At 40.7% G+C, this 20339-nt stretch overlaps 1 protein-coding gene across 1 annotated transcript in view; it reads right to left on the minus strand.

Moving 5' to 3' along the window:
* IMMP2L (inner mitochondrial membrane peptidase subunit 2) overlaps positions 1-20339 on the minus strand; it is a 487068-nt gene that overhangs the window by 249547 nt on the left and 217182 nt on the right. The window lies entirely within an intron of this gene.

Below are 20339 nucleotides of genomic sequence, written 5' to 3' on the forward strand. Positions count from 1 at the left end.
TATGCTATCCCATAAACTCACAGTTTAGAGCTGATTATATTCCCCCCCCCTTTCTCTTGTTCAGCAAAATGCTCTGCGCACAGAGAGGCAAAAGTTGCACATATCCGATACAAATTAAATTCTGTCATGTTCAAGTGGCTGGCTGTAGCCGCCACATATGTATTTTTGTTTTGGATACTTGCTGGATTTGTAGGCACAATCATCTGTTTAGAATTCATAACAGAAATGTAGATCTATTGAGCGCACAAGAGAATGCAAAGTCTTGCATGAATGATTTACAAGAGGGTGTTCTAAAAGCAAAGATTCATATAAACACATTTGAAATGCATTAACCTGGATTGAATGAATGCATATAAAACACTTTCTGTTAAAATCAGTGCATGTGACTAAAGTGTTGGTGTGTTGGCCATACCAATTTCATCTGAACACCGTTGTTACCCGTGAGCAAGCAGTCAGGAGACGAAATTTAATTTTGAGCCCTGGATTTCTCCTATAGCAGAAACAAGTACAATTTGGGGCTATAATTAGATATGCTATTATTTGCTGACTTATTTATTTACCAGGACAAATAGCCCTCATTGCATGTTCTGGATTAGTAAACAGCAAAGGTGTGTGTGTGTGTGTGTAGCAGATCTACCTCCTGTTACTGTTCTGATCATTTCCCACAAGTTGAAGATTGATATTTCTGAAGTGGAGAATCTCTTGTATTTATTTGGGCTCCTTAGGCATTTATGCATCCTAATGCGCGGGTGGAGCTGTGGTCTAAACCACTGAGCCACTTAGGCTTGCCGATCGGAAGGTCGGCGGTTCGAATCCCCGCAATGGGGTGAGCTCCTGTTGTTTGGTTCTAGCTCCTGCCTACCTAGCAGTTCAAAAGCACGTCAAAGTGTAAGTAGATAAATAGGTACTGCTCCAGGGGGAAGGTAAACGGCATTTCCATGCGCTGCACTGGTTTCGCCAGAAGTGGCTTAGTCATGCTGGTCACATGACCCAGAAAAACTGTCTGCAGACAAACATCAGCTCCCTCGGCCTGTAAAGTGAGATGAGCGCTGCAACCTCAGAGGCGTTTGCAACTGGACTTAACTATCAGGGGTCCTTTACCTTTATGCATTTTAGAAATAGTTTTTCATTGTTAATATTATTTTAAACTGCACACACACACTCCTAGAAGGACTCTCAAGAAGTTTGTGACATGGCATTAGGAAAATGTCAAATTGACACCGGATGATTCAGGACACTTGCATGAACTTAAGCTACTGTTTGGATCCTAGCTCAGGCTTCCAGTATTTAAACATCTGCATCTAGCTTTTGTGCTTTTTTATTTTTACTTTAAATAGATGACAAGAAATATGAAAGTATCTGAAGAAGAACATAAACAAAACAGAGCAAGCCACATGCATCCTACATGTGCTTTTAACAATGAAAGAAAATTTCTTTCAATTTTGTTTCAAAAGCATCCATATCCTTTTCATAAAGCAGTCAATTAAGGGTTGCATTCGGTAAGAAAACACTGTAAAATACTCTCTGTGGATTGTTAGCTGTGACCTGTCGTCTAATCAATGGAGTTAGCAGATATGTAATGTAGGGCAGTTGAGTTGCATTGTTCCTGCTGTCCTGCTGTCTTCCAACTTAATGTGCCTCTTTGCTCCTGTATTATAAAAAAAAGATGGCACAGTTGGGAGCCTCCCAGACTAGAAAATAATGAAAGGGAAAAGATTGAATTGAGTTATGAGGCCAAACAAAGTAGAGCAGTCTACCATGAAAGTAGCAGATAATTAACAAGATGGTCTGTGGAAGTAGTAGAAATGTAGTTGCTAGTTACCCACAAGTAAGAAGTAGGATTGGTACTCATCTGAACTGCAGATATATACCACCAGCATAGGGTCATCAGGTTGGGATCTGTCTCCACCTGGTGGATGAAGGAAGAAGTACTCTTTTGTGGAAGTAGGCGGCTCCCTAGTCAGTTGTTACGTACTTGCCAAGTTCAAACCATCAGTGTGGTGTAGTGGTTAAGAGCAGTAGACTCGTAATCTGGTGAACCGGGTTCGCTTCCCTGCTCCTCCACATGCAGCTGCTGGGTGACTTTGGGCTAGTCACACTTCTCTGAAGTCTCTCAGCCCCACTCACCTCACAGAGTGTTTGTTGTGGGGGAGGAAGGGAAAGGAGAATGCTAGCTGCTTTGAGACTCCTTAAAGGGAGTGAAAGGCGGGATATCAAATCCAAACTCTTCTTCTTCCTCTTTTCAAAAAGGAAGTGCCTACTTCCCTAACATTATTATCATGAACTGTGGAGTCACAAGAGAGTGAACAATTATCTCCATGAAGCAGGGAAGCTGAAACTGCCTTCCCCTTTTCTGAAGTGTCCATCAGATGATGGAAAGTAAAGAGGATTTTTTTTTTTTAAAGGGTTGGGTTTTGTTTTGTTTTTGGAAGGTAGGATTCCAAGGAGCAGAAGGCAGGAGGAGGTGAAGATGGGACCAAGGTAAGAAGAAAAAAAAGAAACAAGAAGCCTAGATGAAAGGAATGCATGAGAAAGAGTGATCTGACTTACTTTGTCAAGGTAAGAGGAAAAAGTGGGCAGTCTCTGGAAAAGATTACTCCTGCCCTCATTCGCCAGAGGACCTCATGCTGGCAATATGAAATCAAACCTTACTCTTTTTTAATATCATAAAAAGGGGGAAGCCCATCTCAAAGCAAGCAAGAAAGCAAGCCTTTTTAAAAAAACAAACAAAAAAACCCCCGCTTAAAACAGTGCCACAACTTTTACTGGGAAGAAAAATGGGTCAAGCATGTAATGTAGCTGATCTTCTGGTTAGCAACCTCATACCTTATAGTGAAATTTCTAGAGTTTTGTTAGTGACTTATTTAATGTGCTAAACCATGTGGCTTTTACTACTCCCCTGGGGAGATTACTTCACAGTTTAATGCAACCCATTCTTAGAAATATTTTTTTCCTCCTGATATTCTGCTTTGTTTCAGCCTAACCAACCTCCCATTCATTACTTTTAATTGTTTCCCTCCAGCGCCACATTTAACACTTTTAAGTATTTCCACTTTTTCTTTATGTTTATAGTGTAGATATGTCTAGTTTCCTCCTATAAATATTTCAGCCAACTTATGTGCTAAGATGCATGTCTTTTTTTAATCAATCATGATATCTCCCCTTCTCCACATTTGAAGAAGTATGACGACCTACCCACAATACAGGGTAGCACTTACGATTGCTACAACAGTGTTTCTCACAGTGGTATGTAAAGGACGGGGGACAAAAAATTACCTTTAAACACACATTTGCATATGTCTGGGAACTATGGGAACCATTCCCCAATCAAGTTCCTAGATGCATGTGCTTGTTTCTGCAACATGAGGAACTATGGTGCTGGCCACAGCAACCATTTAGATCAATGGAATTTATTGCAGAATTGATTAACAAGAAAGTGGTGTGATCTCTTGCAATATCAACAGATGGTACTCACTGTCTTCACTGATCTAGATGAATTCATCCACCCCCAATCCCCAAGAGCTATGCGACCTGATAGATATGTTTTCATTAGGACACCAAGCAAGTCACAAAGACTATGGCCTGCAGGAGTGTTTATAGTATTCACATAAATAAAGCCTGACTTCAAATCTATCCTCTTCCAAGGATTGCACTTATGGTGTCCTAGAATAAAACACACAGGGTCATCTAGTTCTAGGCCAACCCCCTGCAATGTAGGAATTTTAGGTCTGAAGAGAGGTAGCTGAGGAATATGACCAGAGAATAGCTGGGGTGGGGTGAAGATTGAGGCTTGTAATACTTGTTTGGTGATTATCAGAATAAGAGAGCAAGTGGATGAGTTAATCTGAGAGGTTACCCTGTCTTGCCAGAGGAGGGTCACACAATTGGGCTAAACTGTGCAAGCAGCTGGAAGTTCAACCAGAAGAGCTTTGGGGTTCAGAGGCAGATTGTCCACTGTGGCTGGACTGAGTTGTGGAAGTAGCTAGCTAAGGCAGAGTTTATGGGGATTTGGCCTGAGGCAAAAGCCACTTAAGAGACTGGTATAAGCAGCAGCATCTCTTGGGTCTTCAGAAACGGTGAACAAACACTTTAAGAACCCAATATGTGAGTATTCCCTTGTTTATACCTATAACAACCCAGTAATCTTAGTTTAAAGTTCATCCTGTCTCTAGTGTTGGTGCCCATCTCATGCCTAAGACTACTATGGTTGCTACCAGGAGGCTTTCAAAGCATTCTGAGTAAATTTGTGGCAGCGGAAAATTAGAGAAGCACAGGCACTTAAACCTGTGTGTTTACACCAGTGAGGCTGAGGGAACTTGGTATCGCTGACAGCTTGTGAGATGCAAACAGAGTTTGTGAGAAGCATTCTGCCTTGGTTACATGCGATTAGCTGGCAGCAATTTTAGCAATTTGTTGAAAACCTCAATGAAGCAATACCCAAAACTTTGCATCCTATATCACCACTTTACCCAGACTCCTGTAAAACAGAGATAAGGGGGGAAAGAAAAAGAAAAAAATCTTGAAATATGAGAAAATTTTTAGTTGAATGTGCTTAACCAGCTATGATAGTTGGCGCTTTCCTTCAGTGTTTTATTTTCTTCAAACAACAGGGTTGCATCACCATTGCAAACGGTTTGCCAATAGGCCACTCCCATGCAGAAGCAAGAAAGCCATACTGGAACAAGTTACATAAATAAAAAAGAAACAATTATCCGTTTTTCTGTGCCAAGGGTATAACTGAAAGAGAAATAAAACTTAAATGATGATTGATGATGATGATGATGATGATGGTGATGATTTATATACTGCTCTTCATCCTAAGATCTCAGGGCAGTTCACAAGATAAAACACTTAGCATTTATTTAAAAGGCCCAATGAACTGAAACTTGCTAAGGGAGATGTAACCTGAAACTGAGAGCACAACTTTTTGGGGACTCGCAGTTCCAGTAAAGGTCCAATCGTGACCGACTCTGGGGTTGCGGCGCTCATCTCGCTTTATTGGCCGAGGGAGCCGGCGTACAGCTTCCGGGTCATGTGGTCAGCATGACTAAGTCACTTCTGGCGAACAAGAGCAGCACACGGAAACGCTGTTTACCTTCCCACCGGAGCGGTACCTAGTTATCTACTTGCACTTTGACGTGCTTTCGAACTGCTAGGTTGGCAGGAGCAGGGACCGAACAACGGGAGCTCACCCTGTCACAGGGATTTGAACCGCCAACCTTCCGATCGGCAAGTCCTCTGCTCTGTGGTTTAACTCACAGCGCCACCCACGTCCCACAGTTTCAGTAGACTCTGCCTAATATGGCGATCCCATGGCCAGGAAAGTCTCTTCTCTTACCTTTTGGATTTAGCCTAATGCTAAGGTTCCCCACTCTACCTTCTTCAGCTTCATACAGAATATAAGGAAGGGAGGGCACACCTCTCTCTGCTTCTGGTTCTACCACCCTTCCTATTCCACACCACCAACTCTATCCTTGCCCCCCCACCCCCTCCCACTGCCAAAATAGTAACACACCCGCCTCTTTGGCTTGACACTGTCTCAGTTGTCCATCTATGGGACATGCTTCACATTAATGATCAAGTTGTGATTGTGTTTTACTATCTTAATAAAACTCATTTTCTCTGTTGCTCCCCAGGCTACCTTACAAGGTAACTTCAATATCCTGATGCGCTGTGTGTATTTTGGAAAACATGCTAGTTTCTAGGCCAGCTCTTACCTGGCTAATTGACCTGTGAGTTCTCTGGCAAATAGAGCCAGGTTTGAATTGGGGGAAAGTTCCCCTAGTGCTTGAGCTATTCCCCCGCCCCCATGTAATTTGGGAAGGGCTTATTCACTGAACACAGAGAACTAGTTTGCTAATGTGACTAGAGATACTTGTTCCAAGCAAGTGTAGTAACACATTAAGCTATGACTGGGTACCAGTTTTCAGTCCAAATGTGTTGCAGTTCTGAAACACACAAGATCACAAGTGGATCTGATGTTTGAGGGTTTTTAAAAAATATTTTGCAGGGAGCTGCCCAGAGTGGCTGGGGTAACCCAGTCAGATGGGTGGAATATGAATAAACTTTATTATTATTATTATTATTATTATTATTATGAGCACGACTGGTATGGTCACATCAGGTGCAGGCATTGCAACTATGAAGTCAAAGGCAAGAGGTAGGGGGTGCAGGATTTTGGCATCTCACAAGGCATCACTGAAATTTGAGCTGCCAAAGTCCACCACTTATAGGATTATAATATATTTAATAGCCCTTAGTTTGGGTAGGACCCAAACAAAATAATTGGTGAAGCCAAACTCTTCTATCCTCTTGCTAAAGTGAACTTTTACTAAACATAGTAATCTGCAGAAATTACACAGATGCATAAATCTTCTTCTTTCTTCCCCAGCAGAAGATATTGCCATTTCACTGAAATATATAATCTATCTTCTTCTAAATGGATGATATCATTTGACTCAAAGACAATTTGCACTATTTATGGTTTTCAAATAAAAAGAGCAAATTAAAAACAAGCATTAAAAAAATTATTTGCAAGTTGTGTTGCTACTGTAAACATTTATATCTTTTAAAGATTTATTGCTCCGTTTGGTGTATCAGATATGTACAAGCCTGAAGCTAAGTCGGCTTTCAAGATGTAAGCAAATAAGCTTGAATACTAGTGAAATCTAAGCCCGTTTTGGCCATTACCAGAAATTACTGTCACCCAAGTTCAGCATCAATCTTTTGTTCTGAATTGTCACAAACAGGGTGGTCTTAATACTTAATTGTAGTATCAATGGCACTGTATAAACTATGGCATCATAGAAAGCAAAGTAAACCCATGATTATGGTATTGCACAATCTTTAGCCTGAGATCAGAAATTAGTTTCTGGTTTGCTGGAGGGCCTGGGCTGAAAGGGATATCCCTTCACAGCTAGACAAAATGCTTATCACACACACCCTCAAGACAACTGTCACTTTTGCCCTGGCAGAGACAAAAGATATTTCCCAAATGAAGCTAGAATGTTCAACAATGTCTGTAAGTCTCTAGTTATTACATGTCTATGGATTGTGGACCAAGACAATGACAAATGCAGATTTTGGATCCCCTTCACAGCTCTGAATTTAGTCTTCTGATAACCTTACCTGAAAGTAAGCAGCAAGAGCCATCTAGCATCAGCAATCAGCAATCAGCATTGATGGATATGGCTGAAGTCCATGCACCTACAGTGGTACCTCGGGTTACAGACGCTTCAGGTTACAGACTCCGCTAACCCAGAAATAGTACCTCGGGTTAAGAACTTTGCTTCAGGATGAGAACAGAAATCGTGCGGCAGCAGTGCGGTGGCAGCGGGAGGCCCCATTAGCTAAATGGTACCTCAGGTTAAGAACGGTTTCAGGTTAAGAATGGACCTCCAGAACAAATTAAGTTCTTAACCCGAAGTACAGGGTACCCAGCTGATACCTAAAGGCTGGTCCTGCTGTACTGATGAAGCAACAGGAAAACAAAGACAGAAGCTTGCTGCATATCTCCCCAATGTCTGGGTTTAAATGCGGCTCCTAGGCCATACAAACAGCTCTTTGGAACTACGAGCACTGAAAAGACTGCTGCACTCAGGAGAGGCAACTGAAATTTGTCATTGTCTCTCAAGTAGCAACCACACAATTGTGAATAAACAGAGTGAGTACAGAATACCTGAAGTGGTTTCTTTGCACCTTTGAGGGTCTTGTTTACATTTTATCGGCAGAGACTAGACTACTTGATGCCATTGTGTACTGCTTTCTCAACAGAGATGTGGTTCTCTTCTCTTTCATCACGACAAATTTCAGACAACTACATCAATCACATCGACAGTAATGTCTGCTTGTTGTAGAACACCCCTCATCATACGTATCCCTTGGCATTACATTTCAATGTGATTTACATGTTTTAGTATGTACATAATAAAACGTACGGCAAGCTGCTGTTTTGGAGCAGCTTTTCCTAACCTGGAACCCTCCAGGTGATGTGGACTAAAGCTCCCATTAGCCCCAGCCAGCATGGCCAATGGTCAGGGATGATGAGAGGTACCAGATTAGGGAAAGCTGTTTTTGAGTTGCCTTCTGAGGACAGTGCACCCTGAAAGGTGGGCTAAATATTTTTTAAAATGTAAATAATGTGCTAAACTTGCATACACAGGTCTCACTATCTGAACAATGGGTTATCAGGGAACCGTTTGTTGGGGGAGCGTTCACATAACGAGTCAATGATTTCCATTGATTCCTACGTGGAAACTGCTAATGCGTTCCCGACCACTTAGCCAGTGACTTACAGACACTGAGCATGTAGATCTTCCAAGTCTAGATACTGGTGTGATTCCAACCTGGTCTACAAAAGAAAAGCCTTATTCATACATTCTTGGGTAAGAATGGGTAAGAATGGATATGTGAAGGGGTGATCCACATGCAATGGCCACACTGCCTAGATGCCAATGTAATGCTGGTCATGTCTTTGGCTGGCGCATGATTGGCTTCCATTTGAAGGAGGTTAATGCATGCAAACATGTACATGGCTACCTCCACAGAATCAGGAACTCTGATTGATGGCTGAATTAGGCTATACTTCTAAGGAAAGAATATGTCTTTCCACCTCTTTCCAACACTTGGAAGGGGGCGGGCACTGATCCAAAAGGCAGCAATTGTTCTGAAATGAATACAGCCATTGTGGAAACTTATAAATCTTATTATTAAGCCTTATTACCAGTTAAAAGCATAGGGCTGATTATCATGATTATTTTATTATTTTGAAATTTTATTCTTCCTCCTTTTATAACTGTTTTTATTCTTAATTTTAGCTTGATGTTTGTTTGTTTGAATAAAAAAAACATTAAACCTTTAAGGAAGTCCACCACATTCTCAGATAGTCGGTTCCCCTATTGAACAGCTTGCATCCGAAATACTTCCTAATGTTTATTCATATCAGAAATTTGCTCTGTCATCTATGTGACTGCCCTTCAAAAATTTTAAGGCAGCTATTATGTTATCTTTTACTTTTCTCTTTCCCCCCGCCCCCACTCTCAAAAAGAAAAAAAGGTAAATAAAAAAACCCCACGGTACTAAGTACTAAAGTTCTAAGTATTTTGGTATATCGGCTCAGGGTGGAAAAGGGACACATTTTTACTACTTGCTTCCATTCCTAAAATAGAACAATCTAGTAACTTCGACCAGCCATATGCCACCCCCATCACAGCATTCAGTCAAGTTCAGCCTAGGGAAAAGCAAATGATTAACTAGGTTGGGAAAGTCAAAACACTGAGGTTTCTATTTATGTGATGTTTAATGTGTTGTTTTGCAACAGTTTGGGATTTCAGTCCACAGTAAGTTTAAATACCTTCATGATCACAGCTGCAGTGTCTAAAATGTTTGTGTGCATGCGTACACTGTACATGCTGGTAAATTATGCACCTAATTATAACCAAAGCTTCTCTTTGCCAACAGGAATTGTAGAAAAGGCGCTAGAATTTCATTCATAAGTAGCAGAGCAAATCCTGCCATTCATCTATTCCTTTTTTTCTGCTGTTGTTCTTTCAATAAGTGAATGTGAACATCACTGAAACCAAATAATAAGCTGTGCATGGGTGAAGCCAGGATTTATTTTAAGTGGGGGCAGGTATTATGTTGGGGCATAACCGAGTTATCTGAAATGCAATTGGTCAAGTTGGTGAAGTATTTTTATTTATTTACTTGATTTAGGAGGGGGCAGCTGCACACCCCTGAACCTCCCTGGCTAAGCCCATGATGCTGAATCTCAAATTTAATAGTCAATGGCATCTGTCTATACACTCATACTGACTCAAGTTTATGCAGACAAAAGCACACCGCTAACATACAAGAGTACTGCATGGAGCTGTTCATAGTCATCAATGGAAAAATAAAATAAGGTAGATGGAAGTGGATACTCATAACTGCTCCACTAAACAATAAGACATGGGAACCAAAAGGAGAGGTAAAGGTAAAAAAGTAAAGGACCCCTGGATGGTTGAGTCCAGTCAAAGACGACTATGGAGTGTGAAACACATCTCGCTTTTCAGGCCAAGGGAGCCAGCGTTTGACCACAGACAGCTTTCCAGGTCATGTGGCCAGCATGAATAAACCACTTCTGGCACAACGGGACACTGTGATGAGTGCCAGAGCGCACAGAAACACTGTTTACCTTCCCGCCACAGCAGTGCCTATTTGTCTACTTGTACTGGTGTGCTTTCAAATTGCTAGGTTGGCAGAAGTTGGGACATAGCAATGGGAGCTCACCCTGTCACATAGATTCAAATTGCTGATCTTTCGATCAGCAAGCCCAAGACGCTCAGCGGTTGAGACCACAGCGCCACCCACGTCCCTGCCAAAACAAGCCCAGAACAGTTAAATGAGGAGCGAGCCTTCTCGGTGGCTGCAGAATGCTGGTTGACAATTGAAAGGGAGAGGTGAGGAAGAAGAACGGAATGGAGCAGAGAAGCTGGAAGCCTAAACAGAAGCACTCCACACAGCAACGCTTTGTTTCAGGGCCCCATCTTCATTAAAATCCAGAACTCTCAACCGACATGACTAAAACCAGTTTCTTCTGGTGCTTCATTCTCCAAGTACGGTGGTACCTCGGGTTACATACGCTTCAGGTTACAGACGCTTCAGGGTACAGACTCTGCTAACCCAGAAATAGTACCTCGGGTTAAGAACTTTGCTTCAGGATAAGAACAGAAATCGTGCTCCAGCGGCGAAGCGGAAGCAGGAGGCCCCATTAGCTAAAGTGGTGCTTCAGGTTAAGAACAGTTTCAGGTTAAGAATGGACCTCCGGAATGAATTAAGTTCTTAACCCAAGGTACCACTGTATGTACCTTCTCCAAGTTATGGAGCAAAAGCAAAGAAGCATTTGCAGCATTTGCATAAAAAGTAATTCTGTCCTTTTAAGACTTAGCCCTGATTTTAAAAACACAAACAACATAAGGGTATATAGTAAGGTAATACTCAATATAAACTAACAACAGCTTGTCCTCTTTTTTTCTCTTTTTCCCCCAATGATGTACACTGCAATAATATTCAGCTTTACTGGCTTTTTAAATTAAATATCCTATAAAGAGGACTCTCACACATTTACAGAAATACCTTGTAAAAGACTAAGGAACAAATTAAAGTTTTATAATATGGTCGGTTTTTTAAAAATGAGGGGGGAGATTTTTTTTTCTGATTGCTTAAAATTTAAGTGTCAACTTTCATTTGGACGGGAGGCAGGGGACAGGACAGAGTTTTGATACAGTACTTCTATTCATTCTGGCGAATAAAAGTCGTTCATGTAAAACCTTCCAGTCTTTCAAACTAAAGAAGTATGCACTGGTTTATGTCCACATAAGCACCTTTAAACTTTATAACAAGGTTCAGCCTTCTCCTCTACTTAACGTAATGAGAAATATGCTAGGAATATATGGTGCTGCCTTGTTCTGCATTGGGCTATTGGTCAATCTAGTTCAGTACGTGACTGCCAGTGTTTCACATGGGACAAACCCAGCCCTATAAAGGATACAGATGCCTGGGATTGAACTGGCAACCTTCTGCATGCAGGGCAGATACCCTGTCTCTGAGCTATGACTCTTCATCATGTTCTAATGACAGCAGCAGCATTAGTACCAGTAGCAAAACATGGTTTCCCAAAGGCTGGTAGGGAGGGCTGCTGTTTACCTAAAATTGCAGTTGGCAAATTCGCCACGCACCTACCTGCTGGGAGTAGAGTTTACTCCCAAGTAGCAATGTTTGTTTGTTCCTCTTTAGTCATAACAGTGTTCCTCAGACATAAGTTTTTGTAGGTAGCTGTGTGGTTAACCACGTTGTGGGGGTAAAACTGAGGAGGACAGGCAAGTACACTGCCTCGAGTACATAAATAAAATTTCTGTGAATAAGGGAAGTTCAAATTGCACATGGCTGCTGAACTCATCACAGATATTCTCATTCTCTTCCTGGCAGGGCAAGAGAATCCCATGTTAACTAACATCTCTCTGAAATAATTCCAACTGACTGGTCTGAATATACATCCTGGGTTATATTAGAATTTGAGAAATATTTTGAAAACAAATAACTTAGATGGTAGAGCATGTGACTCTTAAGCTCAGGGTTGGTTTGAGCCCCAAATTGGGCAAAAAGATTCCTGTATCGCAGTGGGTTGGACTAGATGACCCTTTCAACTATACAAATCTACTATTCTACTAAATCTGAATGTACCTATAACTTCCCCAAATTAATAGAACTAACAAGCTGACTGAGCCTACCATAATGTTCAGTAAAAGAGAAGGCTATATATAATAAGCATGTTTCGAAACCATATTGTCAGGAAAGCACTGTTTAATGTTTGGATAAGATATAAGGACTTGCTTGAAAGTAAAACGCCAAGGTGGTTGTCACCAATGGAGGCTAAGGCTCTGAAAAAACTTAATATGGAGGCAAATTGGCCGAAATATTGGGAAATTTTGGAGCAAGAAGGAGACAGATTAAAACTGCAGAGTTTTGACAAACAAAAAAACAAAGTACGAGATTGGCTTCATTATTATCAAATAATGGAGGTTTATAATTTGGACAAGAAAATTGGCTTTCAGGTGGAAAAATCAAAATTGGAAACAGAATTGTTAGATCCTAAAACTAAGAATTTGTCAAGAATGTATAACTTGCTGCTTAAATGGAATACTCAGGATGAAACGGTGAAATCTGCTATGATTAAATGGGCACAAGATCTTGGACATAACATTATGATGGCTGACTGGGAACAGTTATGGACCACTGGTATGAAGTTTACGGCATGTAATGCCTTAAGAGAGAATAGAATGAAAATGATGTACAGGTGGTACATGACACCAGTCAAGCTTGTAAAAATTTATCATTTGCCCGATAATAAATGTTGGAAATGTAAAGAGATTGAAGGTACATTCTTTCACCTTTGGTGGACGTGCCCAAAGATTAAGAACTTCTGGGAGATGATCTATAACGAAATGAAAAAGGTATTTGAATATACCTTACAGAAGAAACCAGAGGCCTTTCTCTTGGGCATGGTCGGCCAATTGGTGCGAAAGGAGGATAGAACTTTTTTTATGTACGCCCCAACAGCAGCAAGAATACTCATCGCAAAGTATTGGAAGACACAAGATCTACCCACCCGGGAAGAATGGCAGATGAAGGTGATGGAGTACATGGAACTGGCTGAGATGACTGGCAGAATCCGGGACCAAGGAGAAGAGTCGGTGGAAGAAGATTGGAAAAAATTTAAAGTTTATCTTCAAAAATATTGTAAAATTAAGGATTGTTAGAAAGATATTGGGAAAAGGAAATTATGTGGTTTTAGTAGAAATGACATGAAGGATTAAGTAAAAATGAGTTGGTGAAAGAGAGAATGTAAAAATATAGTATATTAAGACAAATTATCAATAAGGTTGGAAGGATTTGCTGAAATAACAAATTGAACTAGAATACAAAAATGGGAGGTGTGAGGAGGTCAAGGAAATAAGTGAATGTAAGTAAGTGATGTACAGGTTTGGTTTGATTTGTTTTCTTTTTTACTTTTTTTTCTTCTGTTTTCTGGTTTTGGAAGATGCTTTTTTTTCTTTCTTTCTATATATATATATATATATATATATATATATATATATATATGTATGTATTACTTCTTCTTTTTTATCATTGTTTGTTAGTATTTTCTTTTTTTTCTGTAATCTTTAAAACCTTAATAAAAATTTATTATTATTTTTTTAAAAAGCATGTTTCGCTGTTTCACCTTTTGTCACTTTTGAGTCCTGCTGTTATATTTTAGGAAATTAAATGCCTGGAAAGTTGAAGGAACATAAACTGGGTTATGTTTTCATTTAGGTCTTTACTGAGAATGCTGCAAAACAAAAACAAAAACAAAAACAAAAACCTTACATTTTCTGCATGGGCCACCCTATGATTATTTCTAGGACTGAATTCCTGGTCCGGAGAAAGGACTTTTCCACATACCACTGTAAACAAGGGGCAAGTTGTGCATTTCAGTATTTGTACTAGGTGTTTTTACAGCCTTTCTATTATGCATCTAAATAATTTTGATGCCTTCCAACTTTATTTCATATACATATTGTATCCTCGAGGAAAACAGTAAAAAAAACACACCCCTTTTTACTTTATTAGACATTTTTACTTCACTGTAGTGCAGCTTTCTTTATTTTCCCATTTTTCTTTCCTTCAAGCTTCCTATTTCACCATTAAGGGTTTTAGCACTGGCCAATAGCAAATGAATTTAGTGAAGCCTTTGCACTTGAATTGCTGACTATAAACACAATGGAAGACAAATTTGCATTAAATGTAGAAATGTTGTTGGGGATTTATGGTCTTGAAATGTATTTAGCAATCAGGAAATTTAAAACACACGCATACAAAGACCACAAATACCTGGGAGTACTCCTGAGTGGACATGGATAGGATTGTGCTGTAAGACACATAATATGCTAAAATTCATAGGTAGTATTTTAAATGTGTGAATATGCATGGTGTGAAGCATATTGACTCTGCTCTTCAGCCAAAAAGGGATCCCAGAGTGGTTTCCAAATATGAGTAATGAGACAGTTCCCCGCCCCCCCCCCCCAGGCAGAAGTCTAAAAGCCACAGAACAAAAGGAAAAGGAAATGAGAGGAGGGAGAAACAAACGAACTCCAGCAGTAGTCTTTATAATAAAGTTCTTATAACACCCAGCTGGAATGATAATGGTTCAAGGAAAGGAGTTTCTGGTCTCTCTCTGCAGCCAATGGAATGGCACTGCTGCCAGGTTGCGAGAAAAAGAAAACTAACAGGCTTTTAAAAAGAAATCAAGGTTTGTGTGTTTGTGTGTCCTCTTAAGGAAAGTAAAGGAGGGTTGTTATATTCTTATAATAATAAAATTTAATAACTGGTGAAGAAACACTTTGTGTTTTTTCATCAGTCCCAGAGGATTTGTTTTCTACTTTTGAAGCTGGGGAGGCTGCAACATTTTCAATATGTTTCATTTCTCCAACAGCATTTACCCTAGCTTCTGTCTGTCAGGAATCACCTCAATCTTTAGTTTTCTTTTAAGAGCGACTTTGCATGCTCTTTGGCAAGAATTCTAACTTGAGCGCAACTGAGTAATCATCATAACCATATGCAAAAACGTGCTGAAGACATTTGCCCACTTGTTCTTGTGCTGCTTGTTCCTGCCATTTATGAACTTCGAATCCTCTTGACAAACTACTTCAGGGATAGGCAATCTGCATCCCTCTAGATGTTGTTGTACTCCATTCCATTTCTTTAAGAACTTGCCATAGTTTGCTGTGGTCGGCACAGTCAAAGGCTTTTGCATAGTCAATGAAGCAGAAGTAGATGTCTTTCTGGAACTCTCTAGCTTTCTCCATAATCCAGCACATGTTTGCAATTTGGTCTCTGGTTCCTCTGCCTCTTCGAAATCCAGCTTGCACTTCTGGGAGTTCTCGGTCCACATACTGCTTAAGCCTGCCTTGTAGAATTTTAAGCATAACCTTGCTAGTGTGTGAAATGAGTGCAATTGTGTGGTAGTTAGAGCATTCTTTGGCACTGCCCTTCTTGGGGATTGGGATGTAGACTGATCTTCTCCAATCCTCTGGCCACTGCTGAGTTTTCCAAATTTGCTGGCATATTGAGTGTAGCACCTTAACAGCATCATCTTTTAAAATTTTAAATAGTTCAGCTGGAATATCATCACTTCCACTGGCCTTGTTATTAGCAGTGCTTTCTAAGGCCCATTTGACTTCACTCTCCAGGATGTCTGGCTCAAGGTCAGCAACCACACTACCTGGGATATTCGAAACATCCATTTCTTTCTAGTATAGTTCCTCTGTGTATTCTTGCCACCCCTTATTGATGTCTTCTGCTTCTGTTAGGTCCTTTCCACTTTTGTCTTTTATTATAGTAATCTTTGTACGAAAATGTTCCTTTCATATCTCCAATTTTCTTGAACAGATCTCTGGTTTTCCCCATTCTATTGTTTTCCTCTATTTCTTTGCATTGCTCGTTTAAGAAGGCCTTCTTGTCTCTCCTTGCTATTTTTTGGAAATCTGCATTCAATTTCCTGTATCTTTCACTATCTCCCTCGCATTTTGCTTGCCTTCTCTCCCCCGCTATTTGTAAGGCCTCGTTGGACAGCCACTTTGCTTTCTTGCATTTCCTTTTCGTTGGGATGGTTTTAGTTGCTGCCTCCTGTATAATGTTACAAGCCTCCATCCATAGTTCTTCAGGCACTCTGTCCACCAAATCTAAATCCTTAAATCTGTTCCTCACTTCCACTGTGTATTCATAAGGGATTTGACTTAGATTGTATCTTACCGGCCCAGTGGTTTTTCCTACTTTCTTCAGTTTAAGCTTGAATTTTGCTATAAGAAGCTGATGATCTGAGCCACAGTCAGCTCCAGGTCTTGTTTTTGCTGACTGTATAGAGCTTCTCCATCTTTGGCTGCAGAGAATATAATCAATCTGATTTCGATGCTGCCCATCTGGTGATGTCCATGTGAAGAGTCGTCTCTTGTGTTGTTGGAAAAGAGTGTTTGTGATGACCAACTTGTTCTCTTGGCAGAACTCTATTAGCCTTTGCCCTGCTTCGTTTTGAACTCCAAGGCCAAACTTGCCAGTTGTTCCTTTTATCTCTTGACTCCCTACTTTAGCATTCTAATCCCCTATAATGAGAAGAACATCCTTCTTTGGTGTCATTTCTATAAGATGTTGTAAGTCTTCATAGAATTGCTCAATTTCAGTTTCTTCAGCACGAGTGGTTGGTGCATAAACTTGGATTACTGTGATGTTAAAAGGTCGGCCTTGGATTCGTATTGAGATCATTCTATCATTTTTGAGATTGCATCCCAGTACAGCTTTTGCCACTCTTTTGTTGACTATGAGGGCCACTCCATTTCTTTTATGGGATTATTGCCCACAGTAGTAGATATGGTCATCCGAACTGAATTTGCCCATTCCCGTCCATTTTAGTTCACTGATGCCCAGGATGTCAATATTTATTTTTGCCATCTCATTTTTGACCACATCCAACTTACCCAGGTTCATGGTTCTTACATTCCAAGTTCCTATGCAATATTTTTCTTTACAGCATTGGACTTTCCTTTCGCTTCCAGGCATATCCGCAACTGAGCGTCCTTTCGGCTTTGGCCCAGCTGCTTCATCAGCTCTGAATGTACTTGTCCTCCACTCTTCCTCAGTAGCATATTGGACGCCTTCCGACCTGAGGGGCTCATCTTCCAGCGTCATAACTTTCATATGCCTGTTGTCTTTGTCCATGTTGTCTTTGTCCATGGAGTTTTCTTGGAGTGGCTTGCCGGTTCCTGCTCCAGGTGGATCACGTTTGGTCAAAACTCTCCACTATGACCTGTCCATCTTGGGTGGCCCAGCACGGCATAGCTCATAGCTTCTCTGAGTTATTCAAGCCCCTTCGCCACGGCAAGGCAGTGATCCATGAAGGGGAATTTTTGGTTACGTGTGTCTAATTCACAGAAACTTTGCTTCTGGGACTTCTTTGTTCATGCTGATGTATTTGCTTTGGAAATGTGAGGTTCCCTCTAGTCCACCAACAGTGCCCATCATTTTACCTTTGCTCCATCCCTTCTAGAACCTTTGAATTGGCAAGCCAGATGGACATACATTCCCAGTTTGATTTTGTCTGGACCCAAACAGCTTTGCTGGAATCATGATAAGATGCAGAATAGTGACTGGGATCCAAGAACTACTTCAGTTTGTATACAAAAAGGCTCAGACACACCCAGTGGGATTTTTGCTCTTAGAATTAGCTCTTCCATTGCTTTGCTTTTGATGATGACCAAACCTCCAGAAGACCTCACTCAGTGCTTCAATTATATGTCTAAATACAAACTCAAACCTACATCTCTCTCTCTCTCTCTCTCTCTCTCTCTATCTATCTATCTATCTATCTACACCCAGTTTAATAGAATACCCTGCTATTTCAAAACTACAAATCATCATAGTGAAATCAACAGGAAAAGGACCTCTAGTGAAGCTTAATCATCATAATTGTCTCAGTTATAAAAATGATTTTGCTTTGCAAGCATTCTGGGACATCGTTAAAGCATCCTTGAAAAATAATCCAACTGAAAATTAAAACATTTATCAGCTATGAATAAAGTATATTATTTAAATATTGCTTAGAATTGTTGTAGAGTATACCTGTAATTCATCAAGCAAGTGCTTTAAAATATGTTAGATTACAGCACCTTACTCCCCTATGAGAGTGTACTTGAATTGGTTTGATTAGTTACACCTCCAATTATACAGTCCATAGCAATCAACCAAAATGAACCACTTATGTAGTTACTTAATAAGTGCACAACCTGAAATTCCTCTCCCAATCTCCCCACACTCCCATCAAAAATACTGCATACTATATCTAACTTAGGATACTAGCATGTACAGGTGTAAAGTTTGTGTGATCTAGTAAATGCTGCCCGCATGCAAGAAAGGTTCTTCAGAGGCCCAGCATCTTCTGTTGAACACACATAATTCCTGCCTGTCTTGCTTCCCCATTTACTTCAACAGAACAGCTCCCTTTGAGCATCCAAAGCCATATCCTTCATTCAAGTGTGTTGAAAGACCTAAGTAAGCAGAGGGAATTTCAGTGTTCACCATGGAGACAACCCCTGGCAGTGAAACACTACATCAGCATCAATGCCAATATGATTTTCAAATGCCTGCTTTAAAAAAACTCTTAAGACTGCAAGCCTATACTTGTAGGGAGAAAGCTCCATGGAACACAGTGGAACTTACTTTTGAGTAAACATGCTCAGAGTTAAGGGAAGGCCCATAGATAGCTCAGTGGAACCACTCTACTCTCCAGGTAGAGGTTAGAAAGACTCCTGTCTGAAACTCTGGCAGGCCTCAGCCAATCAGTGTAGCCCAGGGTTTCCCCAGCAGCTTTGGGATTACAACTCCCAACATCCATAGCTAGCAGAAGCAGTGGTCAGGGACAGTGGCGGAGGAAAGGGGGGCAGGGTGAGCGCACCCCGCCCCGGCACCATTGGGGAGGGGGATACCACTGCAGCCGCTCCCCTAGACATGCGCCGCGTACCCCTCACCGCACCAGGCACCACGCCCCTGGGACACGCGCTAGTCACTCCCCCCCCATCTGCTCTCCCCCCCACGGTGCCAGAGCATGCAGCTTCACCAGTGGTCAGGGATGATGGGAGTTGCAGTCCAAAAACAGCTGGAGACCCAAGTTTGGGAAACCCGGTGTAGCCAATACTGACAGAGATGAGCCAATAGCCTAACTTGGTATAAGACAGCTTTCTCTGAATTATCCTGTTAAACAGGGTTCTTTTCTTTTAGGGGGAGAAATGAATGACATAATTCAGAAAGCATCACATGATTGCTTATATTTAATACTAATGATTTAGAAAGGCAATACAAGAGATATGAGCACCTAGATAATGATCTTTTAACAGTTCAAAACCACCAGTTTGAACTGTGAAACATTGACTAGCCACCTTTAAAAATTTCCAGTCAAGTCAGAATGTAACACCCTGCAGAGCTAGTAAAACTGTACAACAATACAGCTCTGGAAGTATGTCATCTTACCGAAGCAGCAGCTTTTTATATTTAAATGTGTGTTTGTTACGTGCAAAAGCAAGAAGTAGCTTACAGTATTTTACCATTAATTTCATTTAAAAGGTCATTGCTTGCAGTCACTGAAAATTCCTAATGTTGTTATTACATATGGCTGTCCAAGACATGCTGAGGAAAACACATGAGAAGTTTTATTTTATTCCACTAGAGGGTGGCCTCCCAAAAGCTGGGCTATATCCGTGAATGTGTACAGTAAATCCAACCCTTTCTCAGATTTGACCTGTTGATTACCAAAACTTCTTGGGGAACTTGCAAGCAATATTTTGCAATCCGACTATTTTTAGAAGTAACCCAATGCAGATTTGTATTTTGCACTAAAAATATATCTTTAGAGCCCGTCCTATATTTCTGCAAATTTTCAGACTAGGTTTCTGATAGGTTACTTTGCCTAGAAATGGGGGGAAAGCATGAAACAAACTAAAGAAGAAGAAAAATTGCTCAAAAACCCCCAGCTGATTTACAGCTATCCAATGAACTGTACACATAACGAGGAGAAACAAAACTCGCCATTTCTGTGGGTACCTATCTGCTTACTAATTCTGCCGATTCTCTGGCTGCTTGCTTAGTGGCTCCATATTTGGAAATGAGCAAAGATGGATTTGGCTGCCAGTCAGTACGAAGCAAAAACCTAGGTATTAAAAGGGGGGTGGAACATATGGAAGCTGCAATACAGTGCAAGGTGTTGCAAGTAAATC

This window comes from Podarcis erhardii (genome assembly GCF_964252035.2).
Source record: "Podarcis erhardii genome assembly, chromosome: 10".
Taxonomy (NCBI): domain Eukaryota; kingdom Metazoa; phylum Chordata; class Lepidosauria; order Squamata; family Lacertidae; genus Podarcis; species Podarcis erhardii.